At 40.1% G+C, this 16,239-nt stretch overlaps 1 protein-coding gene across 1 annotated transcript in view; it reads right to left on the reverse strand.

Moving 5' to 3' along the window:
• Positions 1–16,239, reverse strand: part of ccdc28a (coiled-coil domain containing 28A) — a 223,445-nt gene that overhangs the window by 109,570 nt on the left and 97,636 nt on the right. The window lies entirely within an intron of this gene.

Below are 16,239 nucleotides of genomic sequence, written 5' to 3' on the forward strand. Positions count from 1 at the left end.
GAGGGAGAGTGCACACACACACACACACACACACACACACTTTCTGTTGCATTGCCCTGCTCCATCCTCGCTCCCTCTTTCTCTATCTACACACACACACACACACACAAGCAAATGAGCAGCACACTTAAACTAAATGGGTGGCCTGATGGTGAATCACTGTCATTTAGCAACAAAGACCTCAGCTTGTTGTCCCTTCATCCCCCTCTCTTCCTCTCTCTTTCTCTTTCTGGCCAATATGGGTGTGTAATTGTTGTTGAAACACACACACACACACATACACACAGACACACAAACACACACACACAACCCTATACACAGATCAACAGAAACACACATAATCTACATTCACGTCTAGCGACGAATACATGTGTGAAACACACACACTGTATGGGTGTATAATTACAGTGAGTGAAGCAGCACTAAGGAATAATTACAGAGGCTGGTTGCTGTTGTTGTTGTTGTTGTTTCCAACAAATAAACCAGTACACAAACAAGATGGGGGGTGAGCGGCAGGTCAAGCCATCTCGGTGATGACGCTCTAATACGGCGCCATCTCACATATCTGGATGTGTTTTCTCTCTCTCTTACTCTTTCTACATGGCCAAAAGTATGTGGACACCCTAACATAGTCAAAAGTTTGGACACACCCTCTCCTTTAATGCCTTTTCTTTATTTCTAGTATTTTCTAAATTATAAATTAATACAGAAGGAATCAAAACTATGAAATAACACATATGGAGTTATGTAAAAGCAAAAAAAAAAAAAAAAAGTAAACAAAGCAAAATATGTTTTAAGTTTAAGATTCTTCAAAGTAGCCACCTTTTGCTTTGATGGCAGCTTTTGCACACTCTTGGCGTTCAACCAGCTTCATGAGGTCGTCACCTGGAATGGGTTTCCAACAGTCTTGAAGGAGTTCCCACATATGTTGAGCACTTGTTGGCTGCTTTTCTCCTTCACTCTGAGTTTGAGTAGGTTTGAAGCCCAGAGTTGCAGCTTATGGTCATCTTTTCTGTATAGAGCCAGGATTTTCCAAATAAGGAGTGTTGGGTTGTCACCTTTCACGCTCTGGAAACACGCAGGATCGTAATCAAGTGAGATTAAACTTACCAAAATATTGCAACAATAGTCAACCCAGGAGCCGTGGAGAGCAGCAGGTGTGCAAACTGTCAATCAAAGCCCACACAGCAGACATCAAAGCTACTATAAGTCTTCAAATCTTATAAATTGATCAATAATTTTCTAAAATGAGCACCAGCATTCTTATTAGAGGACTCCAATTTAGCTGTTGACGCTTTTCGAATGGGAGTAAACCGGACTCGGGGATTTGTTGGAGCCAGCATCTAGCGGCACTTGAAGGTACTTTCACACTGGCTTCGGTCTCGAGCCGAGGTAGTTGCTGCTTGCTCAAGTTCTTCCACGTTAAACTGGTGAAATCCTTCCTTTGGGGACTGTCCTTTTGAGCGTGGGAGAGTTTGCATGTTGAAACAGGAAAGGATTTTCCCCAAACTGTTGCAACAATTATCACTGTGTGCTGTAGCATTAAGATTCCCGTACACTGAAACTCAGGGGACTGTCCCTAACTATAAAAAACAAGGAATGTACACATACAGTACTTTTGGACATAAACCTCATTTCCTTTTATCCTTCATCTCTCTCTTATTTATTCAATATCTCTCTTTTTCACTACTTTTTTGGTTCCTTTCCTACCTTTTCGTCTCTTCTTTCATTTCCTCCAGCTTTTTTCCATTCCTCTTTCCAACTCTCCAAGTCCTCTATCCCTCACTCTAACTCTCTCTCTCTCCCAAACACACAAACACACACACAACCACACACTCACGCGCGCGCACGGTGCCCAGGCAGTCACCTGCACTGAAGGTAAATGGAGTGTGAGGTTTTACTGGTGCAGTGATTGCGGGGTACGGCTCAGGAGGAAATAAGTGTTTGGTTTGTTTATGTGCTATCAGACAGCAGGTGGCGGAGTCAGCACACCGCCTCTTGACCTGCGCCGGGGAGAGAGGTGGACTGAGGTGTAGGCGGGAGGGGCGGGCAGGGGGTACTGACAAAACTTCTGTCTAAACATCTCTCCAGTTATTCTCACAAGAGGCAAAATGTTGATAAGCGAGCCTACGGATGCCGGAAGACCTCAGAAAATACCGTTGTTGTAAAAACGTCAATCAACACAATATTAACTACTAATGAATGTCCCTGCATCTAATACACATGGCTACTGTCAACCATCTTCCAGGATATCATGAAACAAACTCAAAGCATGATGTCTCTATTTTAAAAGTCTCTATTGTGATCATAAAGATAAGAGTTCAAAGTTCATTCATTCTCACCATGACATCATTTCTAGCTTTTCTTGGCTTTAATATTCAATATGCTCAACTGTTGTGGAACTGACTGTTCGCTAAATCCCTCCCCCTAACACAAATCATCCAATCGTAGCATCAGTAACTGTGGGTAAGCGGGGCGGGTCTGACAAGCTTTAGATTTCTGTTGCGTGATGAAGCAGCGTGCATGGGGCTGTATGTTCATATGTAAAGATGGTGATTCCTTTTGTTTGACTAAAGTGTAAGGAACGAATTAAACTGTATATGTTTGCTTTAATATGAGCTGCAAACATTTGCATGTGTGGCTAACAACCAGCAGTTGCTTCAGGGGGATTTTAATACATTATTTTGTCGTGTTATAGATTATGTTTTTTAAAAAAAAGGACTGTTGTTTTTTTTCTGCACTGTGTGGGAGTCAGCCTGGTTGATAGTGTATTTATGTGTAAATCAACATACAGTGTGTGTAAGTTTACACTCCAGCAATCAGCAGATAGCATGACTTTGCCAAACACACTGATTAGTCCTCAAACCTTTCTCTTGTAATATAAAAAGTGAAACATACTGTTGGAACAATGAAGCATAAATCTAACATCTGTCTTGCATGTCAGAGTATGTGAGATAAGCAAATAAACAGAATGAAATAACAGTCTGATCTTACAATCTTGACTTGTCATAGCAGGGATATCACAGGTGTAACCAATAACATTAACGATGGGTCTTCTCAATTACCAGTGTGCACCAGTATCAGAACCATAACAGACTCATATTATTAATTACACCTGTGTTTTTCATGCTATGTGTTAAAATGTCTGCTGTGACTAAAGGGCTGATGTTTTAATTTTTCACGAAACATATAAAATAAAACTAGATATTTGAACAGTACCAGATTTGAAAAGTTGTTGCATACGGATGCTGTACATTGCAGTTAATAATAAAATGACACTGTGACCCATGTTTTGTTATTGGAATCTATGTAACTTGCGATTTATTCTAAATTTACTTCTTCATTAATAATTGCTACTGTAATCAAGTGGTCTGTATGTTATAGATTGGTTTATTATCTTTATTTTCTTTTTTTTTTAATCTTTATTTGTTTTTTTCAAATTAACAGAAGAATTAAGTGTTTCTTCATTAGTTGATAAAATATTCATATTTCTTTAAAGTTAATAAAACAATGTAACATGTAAAATCTCATCACAAATGTGAAAACTTTGCTTTTTTTCTTAGTTTTGTAGTTCATGAAAAGTTTTGAAGATATACACATAATTTACATACATACATAATTTTCTTAGGACAGTCACATATGATTTTATCTCCTCTTCGTAAATAAACTGCATTAAAAAAAAGAAAATGTGGTACAAGACATAATTTTATATCATGTGACAAAGCTACAATATAAGCTAATATACTTGTAAAACACATTCATTTTCTTGTTTTTGAGTATTTTGGACATTAAGTTGTGTAAGCTGCAGATAGTTTTGTCACAACTAATTGAAATCTAAACACCTGCTGCTAATTCTACAGATTCACTGAAGAGACGGGTAACAGTTTCCTGAGCAGCTTCTATCCATCCACTAACCAGAAGGTCGGTGGTTCAATCACCGGCTCCTCCAGTCCGCATGTCGAAGTGTTCATGGGCAAGATACTGAACCCCAAATTGCTCCCGATGGCTGCGCCATTGATGTGTGAGTGAGAGTGTGTGAATAGGTGAGCATAGAAACACTGCGGGGTGCTTTGGACAGGAAGCGCTGTATCGCTCCTGATGAGCAGGTTGGCACCTTGTATGGCAGCTTCTGCCATCAGTGTATGAATGTGTGTGTGAATGAGTGAATGTTGGCATATAGTGTAAAGCACTTTGAGTGGTTGATAAGACTAGAAAGGTGCTGTATAAATGCAGTCCATTTACCATTATTGTCAGACTGAAGAAGGATGAGAGAGAGTGTAGATGTTCATATCAGTATGTGTTTGTCCATGTAAGTGTGTCTGTTAGCGTCTGGCAAAGACTGTAAGTGCATTTTTGTTACCCCACTGGGACCTTTTCTGGTATAAACACCGACCTTGTTGGGACCAGTAGTCCTCATGGGGACCAAAGCCTGGTCCTAATGAGAGAAAACGTCATTTCTGAGGTCCTGGTCAGGGTTAGGGTTAAGATGTGAATTTAGGTAAGGTTAAGGTCAGGGTTAAGATGTGAATTGAGGTTAAGGTTAAGGTTAAATTGGTTCTGGTTGTGGTTAAGTTCAGGATTTGGGTTAGGCTGTCCACATTGAATGGAAGTCGATATAATGTCCTAACAAGGATAGCTGCGTAAACATCGAGGAAGAGAGGGAGCAGGGCAATGCAACACAAAGTGCGTGTGTGTGAAGCTGTAGGGGAGGTGCGAGGTTGTGAGGGTTATCCCACTGTGTCAGAGAGAAAGAGAGAGAGGGAGGGGGGTGGTGAGGCTCTCTTGCATGTGGAATAAAGGAGAGATGAAAAATGTACGATAAACGAGTGCAGTATGAGGTGGCTTTGTTCTCCTGAAGGGCTGGGTTCACCAGAGGATGAAGAGCTAACTCTTACTGGGAAATCACAGCTTGGCAGAAGGTCTCTGTCTTTCATTTGCTTGCTTTCTCTCTCTTCATTCCCGTTCCTATCCATCAGTTTTCAAGTTTTTTGTCTCTTTATCTACCTTTTTTCTGTCCCTTTCTGATTACTTGTTTATTTCTGACTTGTCTTTTATGTAGCCTTATCGGTCCATATGAATCCACCTTTTTCAACTTGTCTTTACATCTTTGTCTTTATACTGTATATCCATCCCTTCTTCCCTCTTGCTATTCTTTTCTATCTTCCTGCTCTTCCTCCTCTCATCAATCCATCCATCCATTCCTTCCTTTTTGCTCTTTATCAATCTATATTAATTTATAGATTAATAAAAACAGAGAGAGAGAGAAAGATGTGGCAACTAATTAGCTAAACATGTCTCTTTGTGGTCGTGCATTTAGACTGAAACTTTTTCCAGGAAACAAGCTGCATTTATAATTACGTCAGCGATTAGTGTGCATGCTTTTAATACTACTGAAAGGTCCAACAGTTGCTGAAAGACTATAGCTTGCTGTATGATCAAGGCCATCAATCATTTTTACCTTGGCATCATTTATTTACAACTAACACAAGGTGTAGCATTGCCCTACAAATCCTGACTACAGCTTTTATGCTCAGATTTTGTTACAATATTTAGTCATATCCTAAAAACATATCAGTAATAATCAGCAAACTATGATGAGTAAGTTAATACTACTTTATACTGATACCTCACTGCCTTTCAGAGGGAAATATTGTATTTATTCTGCAACATTTATTTGACAGCTAGATAGTTACTAGTTACATGCTTTTCAGATTATTATTTTACATTAAATAACATGATGAGCTTGCAAAATTTACAACATTGGCGTTTTTTTCGCTTGGTTGGTTGGGGGCCCTTGTCAAGTTTCATATGTATGAGCTGTTCACAGTTTAACCAAAGAGATTGTCCCTTTAAACTTCTCAGATGGTTTCATTTAAATAACTGTTTGAGGCCCAGAGAGGGCAAATGATCCAATATATATCACTAAAAAGCAAAGATTCAGTCCAAAAAATAAATACAAATACAAAAGTTTGGAGTTTTTTTCTTTATTTCTATCATTTTCTACATTATAGATTAATACTAAAGGAATCAAAACTATGAAATAACACATATGGAGTTATGTAGTAAAGTACAGGGGGGGAAAAGTGCAAACAAAGCAAAATATGTTTTAAATTTTAGATTCTTCAAAGTAGCCACCTTTTGCTTTTATGACACACTCTTGGCATTCGCTCAACCAGCTTCATGAGGTCGTCACCTGGAATGGTTTTCCAACAGTCTTGAAGGAGTTCCCACATATGCTGAGCACTTGTCAGCTGCTTTTCCTTCACTCCGCGGTCCAATTCATCCAAAACCATCTCAATTGGGTTTAGGTGGTTGATGGTTGTGGAGGCCAGGTCTTCTGACACAGCCCTTACATAGGTTGGAGGTGTGTTTTGGGTCATTGTGCTGTTGAAAAACAAATAATTTTCCCACTAAGCGCAAACCAGATGGGATGGCATGTTGCTGCAGAATGTTGTGGTAGCCATGCTGGTGTGTGCAAAGCCCCCCTCCCCAACACCATCACACCTCCTCCTTCATGCTTCACAGTGGGAACCACACATGCAGATACCATCCATCCATTCCTTGTGTTTCATGGCCCGAGCATTTCTCTTCTTATTATTGGTCTCCCTCAGTAGTTTCCTTGCAGAAATTCGACCATGAAGGCCTGATTTACGCAGTCTCCTCCGAACAGTTGATGTTGAGATGTGTCTGCTACTTGAACTCTGGGAAGCATTTATGTTGGCTCCGATCTGAGGCGCCGTTAATTTCTTTCTTTCTTTCTGAGGCTGGTTATTCTAATGAACTTATCCTCTGCAGCAGAGGAAACTCTTGGTCTTTCTTTCCTGGGGCGGTCCTCATGAGAGCAAGTTTCATCATAGCGTTTGATGGTTTTTTTACTTTAAACGTTCTTGAATTTTCCACATTGATTGACCTTTGTGTCTTAAAGTAATGACAAATTGTTTCTCTTTACTTAGTTGAGCGGTTCTTGCCATAATATGGATTACTACAGTAGTTGAACTGGGCTATCTGCTATATACCAACACTACCTTAACACAACACAACTGTCTCAAACACAGTAAGAAGGCAAGAAATTCCACCAATTAATTTTTGACATGACACACCTATTCATTTAAAACCATTCCAGGTGACTACTTTATGAGGCTGGTTAAGATATTGCTGATAGCTTTTTTATTTACTACATAATTCCATATGTGTTATTTCATAGTTGTGTTCACTACAATATAGAAACTAGTAAAAATAAATAAAAATCCTTGAACGAGTTGTGGAAATTGTCTGAAAACACTAAACACAACACTGCTGGGTTGAAGATTGAAAAACATTATTGTACAATAAGGTGACAAGACACACACAGAGCTAATCATTCCCCTGTCTCGCTATACAAAGCCAAACTGACCTTTTTATAGTCTTCAGAGACAAAGAAATGATCATACAAACGTATGGATTACAACCAATGGCAAACAGCCATAAGACATACATTCACATGCACATGTATGTTAGATAAGAGTCACCTTTCCCCAAGACTCAAGAAACCAAGGGCCTCAAGCCAGATATGGCCCCTGTCCCCTTAGCATGTCTTGCTTATACTAAGAACCAAACTGTTACCTTATTTGGACCTAAGCCAGAAGGAAAGAAAGAAAGGCCCCATCAGGAATAGCAAGAAAACATTCCTTCCCTCAGACACACACAGTAACAGAGAGAAGTAATGATCTTACTTCACATCTGTATATTAAAATGATCATTACCTTTACAGGTGTGTCCAAACTTTTGACTGGTACTGCATGTCAATTACAGGGTTCATTTGATATTTAAACACATTTTGCTGCTACTTCTATAGTTATTCTTAAATGGGATTTTGCATTTAAAAAACTTTTACTGGTAAGCATTTTCCCATTGTTGTATTGGTGCATTTACTTAAGTAAAGGATCTGAATACTTCCTCCACCACTGTCAACAATGTGTGTCAAGTTGTATTGTGTACGGGGAGAACGGAGCTTTGTGCAAACGCTGTCATATGGATGACAAAACAGATAGTGGCAGTGGCACAGCATTTCACTGTTATTCACTCGCATTTCATTGGAAGAGGAAGAAGAAGTAGAAACACAACCACAACAACAACGCCAGAAACCTTCATGCAAGCGTCACTGTCTTTATTGTCTCATTGATAGCTTTTTAGAGTTTAACATAACCACCTTTCTCTCACTGAAATGTTGTAATCTGTGTTTCTGCATGACAACAACATTTTAGAATTTGCCTGATTAATGTAGATGAAGTTTGAGTCCTTTACAGAGCCCCACATCTTGTTAACAATCAAATCTGGGCACTGTAATTAAACAAGAAGATCTATGACAGCTCAGCAGATGGTACTTGTCCAGTCAGGTGTACAAATGGTTCATGTTGACGTCTGGACAAAACTGCCAGCATCATCTCAGGAAAGTGTATCCATACACCTACCAGACCACAACGGCTGAAGAGTTTGAAATTAAATGGTTTATAACAACATACCATTCATCTCTCCCATCAGGGTGGTCTTATTTCATGTGTTAACACAGGCAGAAGGTCAATGGATTCAGTTGGTTTGGCTTTTAAAGGACCAACTGCAACCAACTGAATACCCCTCTTTCTCCCCCTCCCCGTCCCCGTCCGAGCATGTAGGAGAACCTGAAATTCACGAAAAAACACGAAAGACCCTCTCTAGAGCCAGTGTTTGGTTTGTCCATTCTGGGCTACTGTAGAAACATGGTGGTGAAACATGGCAGCCTCTGTGGAAGAGGGTCCGCTCTTTATGTAGATATTAAGTGCTCATTCTAAGCTAACAAAAACACAATGATTCTTATTTTCAGGGGATTATACACTGATTAAAACACACTTATGGAAATATTATTCGATTGATGACACTAAATTCTACACACTGCACCTTTAAAATAAGCCTCTAATTCACAAAGTTCCACTTCTCCGACTTTGACTCAACGACATAATGCTGCCAGTGAATCCAATAATTATGAGCAATGTAATACTACAATATTATTACAGAAATTATATCATGACATTTAGAATGTAACAAATAAACCTCACATTGCAAAAATACATATAGACATTAACAAAATGTTGAAATTCAGAAATACTGATGATGTTGTCAATTATGTGATCGTTAAGAGTCACGGTCTTAAATACATTCCTTCTAGACATGTTTACTTCAGCTAGACTGAGCTTTACCATTTAATTACCCCCGTTACTTTAGCTCATGTGTGCACATGTGCATGCATGCCTCTTGGTGTGTGTGTATATGCGTGTTCGTGAGTGTGTGTGTGTGCATCTGTGTTTAATACCCTAACAACCCTATTACTTGCCATGGTTTTTACCTTAAACTTCTTCGTTGGTTAAATGGGAGCACGGCTCGGCTTTAGAACAGCCTCAGGCGTTTCCTTACGTGCTCAGTTAAAGGGGTGGGACGCGGAGGTAAAACTCTGTGATTCGATTTCAATTAAAGGAGAGGAGAAGCGGAAGCTTTAATTGATTGTCGTTATGCCAGAGCTGTGTGTGTGTGTGTGTGTGTGCGTGTGTGTGACGGTAGACACACACATGTCCTACTTTCTCCTTGCTTGATTATACTCCAGTCTATGTCGTCTAAGGCATTTTGCACTTATCAATTTACCACGGCACTACATTTATTATATTATTATGTAAAATTACTGCCAAATTTGTTAGTAGTAAATGGAATTAAAATGTACATCAGGTGTAATAAAAATGCTCAGAGGTTAATTCATTTTTTATCTGATTTATCTGTGATTTTTTATTAAATTAAGTCAACAAACTGTTTGTTTAAGCTACTTTCCCTGTCCAAGGCTTATTCTAACGTGCCAAAGGCTATCATTATAATACCCCATGCAAATATGGCAACATTATTACACCGAGCATAGTTTGATCCCCAAAGTGATGGCTACTCAGAACGTCCTGAAAATCTGCCCCACCGACGCTGCCTGTCACATTGTGTACAAAACGACACGGGTCAATGAGTAGATGTGGAAAAAAAAAAGAGAGAGAAAAAAACCCCCTACAGAACTGCTTTACCAAGTTTGTTTTTGCTCTTTTTTCAGTCTTTTTATCCTTTGTTTGTATGCATTATTTGTGTTAGGATTTTTTATTCGGCATCTCCTCGTCCCTTGTTGTGCTTTTTTGGCTCGGCTACAAGGCGTTAATGAAAGCATTTCAAGCAAACATGTTGATTTTTGTTTCCATGGGGATCCAGAAGGCCTGACAATGTCACTGAGGCTTCGGCCAACAGACTGGTGGAAAACACTGCCGCCTTTCTCTTTATACATCCCTCTCGAACTCACTTGTGTCCTTCTATTTCTCCTCTACTCTCCATCTCTGTTGCATCTTCTTTTCCGCTTTACTTTTGTCTTTCTTTGTTCAGCACTCTTTACATTTCTCTAATTAGACCAGTCTTTCTCCTGTGTTTGCTTTTACTATATGTTTGCCCTTATCCATCTTTTTAAGCAGCCCTTCAGCTCTGTTTCTCTCTTTTTCTCTGCCACTTTTCTCTCTTTTCTGCTCTTTCCTTTTTCTGTTTCTGATCCTCTCTATTCTTTTCACGCCCTTTCTTCCTTTGTTGTCGTCTATGTGTGAAGAGCTGTGATAAATAAAAACAAACACAGCGTTTATGTGTTTGTGTGTGTGCACGTTTGAGAGACGGACGCCAGCTCTCTGATAGCATTGTTAGCCTCTCCACCTCTCCTCACTCCACTGCACACCCAGCTACAGGCTTTCTTCCCCCTCTCCATCCCTCCATCCAGGCCCCCAGCCAGGAAGGCGGCTTCGGGGCCAAGTCAGGCCAGGACGGAGGCTTCATTGTGGGGCTGCAGGGGGCGTCGGTGCTGGAGGATGAGGACCAGGGATCCAGGCCAAGCCCCAGACCCAAGACCCTGATCTGGCTTGCCAGCCAGCCCACTGAAGGGCCTTCGTGGCTGGGCACAACATCAGGGCAAGAGGGGAAGTGGAGGACGGAGGTCTCAGCAGTGGTAATGGCAGTGGCTAGATTAAGACCTTCTCTTAGAATCAGCACAATAGAAGAGGTCTATAGCGGAGCTACATGCACACACACACACAAGCGTACACACATACACACTGCCTCTATTCAGCTCCGTCCATGTCGCCCATCAGAGGCAGAAAAGCATGAATAAATACATGAGCAGTGTAGAGCTCCATAGGACTGATAAAAAGAAAGAAAAACAGACAGAAAGAATGGTAAATTGAAAAAAGGGAACAGATGAATAATTTTGATGGTTTTGTACTACAGTAATTGTGATGGGAGGAGAGAAAAAAAAGAAGAGACAGGAAAGGAGGATGATGAATTATGAAAATCCTCCAAGTCCCTGAGCTCAGGAAATGGAATAATTAGGAAAAGTTCAAGAGCCAAGTTTTGAAATTAATGGCAGAAATGAAGTTAGAGAGGCCTTGGAGTTATTGTGTAAGAAGTATCAGGTTTACTGGAGAGGACAGTAGCAGCCTGGCTGCACTACTGCTACAGCAGCTACCTCTGTTGTGCTTTTTTTGTTGATTTAAAGAAAATTTATCACATCCTAAAGCACAATAATATATAATACACAAATCAATATTTTGAATGAGCAATTGCGCCTAAAGCACTACTGTTGTTACTACAATCGTTATTCCTACATATGCTTCAACTATAACTGATAAAATAGCCATTACTGCTGCCCCTATACTATTATACTCAAAATATCACGACTACTACATTCTTACTGCTACTAATGTTACCTCTACTACTGCCAAGTGTCACTTGATCCAACACTTCCCGGATACGGGGCTCCAAAATGTAGTCACACATGGAAAAAAGTTGCATATGAACACAGTTTGTAGAGGATTTTGTTGAAATTTCCTCTCTTTTATTTACTTGATGTTTATATTTATAGGACCAGTAGCGTGGACCAATGCTAATTCCACAGTATTTATAGCCTAAGATAGTTTTCAATGCCAGTCTCTAGCAAAAATCGCTCTGTGGCAAACAGGCCATCCTTTTTATATCTACAATTTCTAGTTTAATTAGCTGAGGAGTTTGTCATGATTCATACAGCTTCTGACTGCCATGCTCTGTTATCCTGGTGGATGTTTTCAGGTTAAAGGTGGGGGTACGCCTGAAAAGATCTACTTTGTAAGTGTCGTCCCACCGTGTCAGAAGGCACGCACTCAAGCAACAACAACAAGTACTTCTGTTGGAGTTTACTGAAGCCTTAAATGTTTGTAGCGGTCGAGTCAAAGACCCAAATGTTCACATAGTTCAGGCAACAGTTCACTGCAGAGGCAAACTTAAGATTTTAAACTTAGAAATCTGACATTTTCTGACTTATTTTCGGAGCTTGTGCTAACCCAGCTGATCACACATTTGAGTTTTTCTTCAACACAAGGTGAAGACACAATTAAAAGCGACAGGAATTCAGCTGAGTCACAAAAGCTTGTGTTAGATTCTCCTCTTTCTTAAGGGTTAAGACACCAACCATGAACCGATCTGTCCGCGGTTTGAATCTAGCCGGGAACCTTTGTTGCATCTCTCTTGCTATCAAACAAAGATGCCCAAAAACTAATTAAAAGAAAAAACCTTTTTGCCTAAATGCTATTGTTTCCTCCTTTATACCTGATCAGAAGAACTGCAATCATACAATTTCATAGAAGACATAATACCCAAGCTTGAAGTAAACTCTTTTACCCAGAACGCTGCACACATCAATACATTTATTCAATTAATTCACACAATAAGCAGCAATTTTTTCTTTTTAGAGATTATTCGAGGCATTATGAGAGTGGCAGGAGAAAGGGAAGCTGAGAAAAGCAAACAAAAGAGAGAAGATGATGCATATTAAAGTTCACAAAGTAAAAATAAACCCATGAGGACACGGTGTCTGCCCAGTGCACCGCGCTGTATGTTACTTTATTGAGCACTATTCATTTTTCTTTGTGCCAGCTAATGTCCATGTTTTTGGCCACAGAGGAAAGTAGAGGAGCCTAGATGCCTGGTAATGTCTGCAATAAGACCTTTTTACCACCTCTTACCTCTTCACCTATACTATAGGTACTTCTGTAGTCAAAGTGTGTGTGCGTGCATGTGTGTGTGCGTGCGCGTGTGTTTGCGTCACAGCTCTCAGAAAGGACCCTGGGACCCTCCTCGACAGTGAGAGCTTTTAGCTCTTCTTCGCTAATGTCCTGAATAATGGCATCTTGATGGAGAGAGAGTAGACGAAAAAGAGAAAGAGGAGAAAGAGAGAGAGGGGTAAAAAAAAAAAAAAAAAAAGGAGAGACAGTGAAAAAGAGTGGAGAGGGAGGAGATAGAGATGGAAAAAAAAAAAGATAGAGAGAGAAACCTCTGCATCCATCTGTCTTTACCTCCAGACCTCCATCAGTAGCAGGCCTATCATTATTCCCTCTCTCTGCCTTTCTATTGTCATTATTCCCTTTTTGTCTCCTTTTTCAACATCATGATGATCCAGAGAGATTTTACTTGCTCTTGCAAAAAAAAAAAAAAAAAAGACGAATCGTGCGTGTGCATGTACATGTATATCCTTACGTGGCTTGCCAACCTTTTAGCAGAGTGAACTTTTGATGACATTAGGGCATTATTAGGAAGAAAAGGTAATATGCTGTTTTTAGCAACATTAGCTGAAACCACTGCAGAGCTCCCCTCAAGATGCAGCATCGCTAATGGCTGCTAAATGCTGGCTCCTATAAATACTGCAGCTGTATTGAAGTCCGAGGTGAAAAAGTTACCGTTTTCCCCTCGGCGTGCAGTTTAGATCTCGATATCTTGTCTTTGGTGTGGATGATTGACAAGGTGTGTCAGCTGAGGTGGTTGCCAGTTCATCAGGTGGGACAGGATAAATGTGAGTAGGGTTGTAAACAATCTGCAGGAGCCGGCGCAGCTAACGGGCAAACAACAATCCACAAAGTTGTGAACTATACAGCATTAAGCAAACATTTTACAGTGGCTTGTATTACTTAACAATTGAAGTCTGTGTGAATCTGTGACAGGAATCCAATGTGTTCCAAATAGAAATGAATGGGAGCTGAGATCCAGTCTGACTGCGCCATCATCCAACCACAGCTCCACCCAGACTTCCTTCTTATTTTACCCAAATTTAGATTTTTCTGACGCCAGTGATAGACATGATCCCTATGTACTGAATAAGTCTGACGCCACTGATGCCACGCGCGGGTGTTTCTATGGTATATGGTTGAAACAGAAATGAGGAACTGGAATAAAGCTGTTTAAGACATGCAAGAAAAAACTAGTTCCTGTTTTGTATCGCAAAGACAACTGGCAGATTGTCTGCCAAACGAGAACCTGTGGCTAATGAGGTATATCATGTCCCGGAGGCTTCTCGGACATTGTCTCATTTCATAAACGTGTCTCGAATTTCCATAGTTACATGTCTTATTTGTAAATCACAAGGAGAGCATGAGTTCAGTATATATGGGTAGTTTTCCATTCTTCTTCTTTCAGCTTCATATGATCTTAATATTGATGCTTCATTTTCTCCTCCTGGAAACCTGTTTGAGTTCAGTCATTATGGATGAAAGTATCTGCTAAACATGAGGTGTGTTGTGCAGTTTGGCTCTTTGTTTAAAATCCTTCAATATGAGCAGGAGGTGGTTGATTTACAAGCTCACCGTTAGGTATTTGGGTTGTGGGGTCACTATAGGGCGTTGGTGTTCAGCTGCACTGACTAAACTGTAGATAGAAACAAACGCTCGCCTTCACAAGTTTCCATCTTCTTTTCTCTCTCTGTATGACTCTCACTCTTTAAATCACATGTCCTCTTTCTCCCACACACACACACACACACACACACACACACACAGGAATTGGTAGGGGTCATCGCCCCATCAGTTAAGTCAACAAAGTGAGATCAGTGAGTTAAATATTAATACATTTATTTTCTACTTCTGAGCAAAAGCAACTGCTACAAATATTTTCAACACTTAAATGAAAGGATCATTAACACTTTCTTTTATAGTGAAAAATGTATTTTGAAGAGAAAATATGTTACAAAAGGCCCAACAAAAAAAGATAAAAAAATGCCCCAACTAACCTGCCTGCTCCTTATCTCTATTTTTTTTGCTGTAAAATTGGCATTATTTTCCTTTTCCACGCTGCTTCATTCCTACTATTTTCAGCAGCAAAACTGTCTCATAAGCGAAATTAAACATTGTCCCCTCCTCTCGACTGAGATAAGAGGATTCCTCCCGACATCCACACAGTGTGCACACACCACCACCCCCCTCCTATTCTGGCCTCTCACTCAGGAAACCAGGATTTTATCCCCCCCACCCACCCCACCCTAAAAAAATATACATTTTTCCCAAAGCTGTTTTCATACAAGTTTTATTGTTTTCTCTAAATTTGCGTGTCCTCTCCTCCTCCAGCTGTGCAACTCCCATTACAGATGCGCGGCTGCACGCACATCGCCTATATACAGAGGAAACATTTCATTTCAAAGTTACCAAACTACAAAATAGCATCACCCAGGGCGCGTTCGCTCAAATAGGTCACAGCTTTTACGGCGCATTGTTAAGTGGGAGGAAAAAAAAAACGAGGTCTGTCTGTGTGTTTCACTGCGGTGTTCCGTTGCCGTGTCTGTGCCAAATAATTGGCAAGAGATCATTAGAAAAAACAGGGCCTGTTTGCTTCTGCATGCAAGGACAACCTGCGTGGCACGGAACACCTTTGTCTCCTGAGGGAGGGGGGGGGGGGGGGGGGGATATTTATCGGGCATTTCTGGATTTTAATACTTAAATACTTCAAGTTAAACCGCACATCCCTGCTGAATTGTTATTTAAATAATTGTAAAACTTGCGTGCGTGTTAAGAGGAGAGATGTTGTGTTGCTGCGACGCACAGCTCTTAACACCGCTGATATTTAATATTGGATAATAATAGAGGAATACAGGGTCGTTTCTGAATGAATGAGGATGAACACAATGCTTCGACATAATAGTTTCCCTCTCAATAACTTTGAATAACAGTTTTTTTTTATTTATGGTAGAAAATAAGTTTTTTTTTTTTCACAAGGTGGCCCACACAAACTAGACGCACAATGCATTCCTCTGCATATCTCCATATTTACTTTTTAGTTTAAAAAAAAAAACACACCAAAAATGTTGATATAATATAGTTTCTCATAATTTGTCCTTGTTTGTTTTTCTTTAGCTGCTCTCTTGAGAAATAATGCGCC

Source organism: Thunnus maccoyii, chromosome 24 (assembly GCF_910596095.1).
Source record: "Thunnus maccoyii chromosome 24, fThuMac1.1, whole genome shotgun sequence".
Classification (NCBI taxonomy): Eukaryota; Metazoa; Chordata; class Actinopteri; order Scombriformes; family Scombridae; genus Thunnus; species Thunnus maccoyii.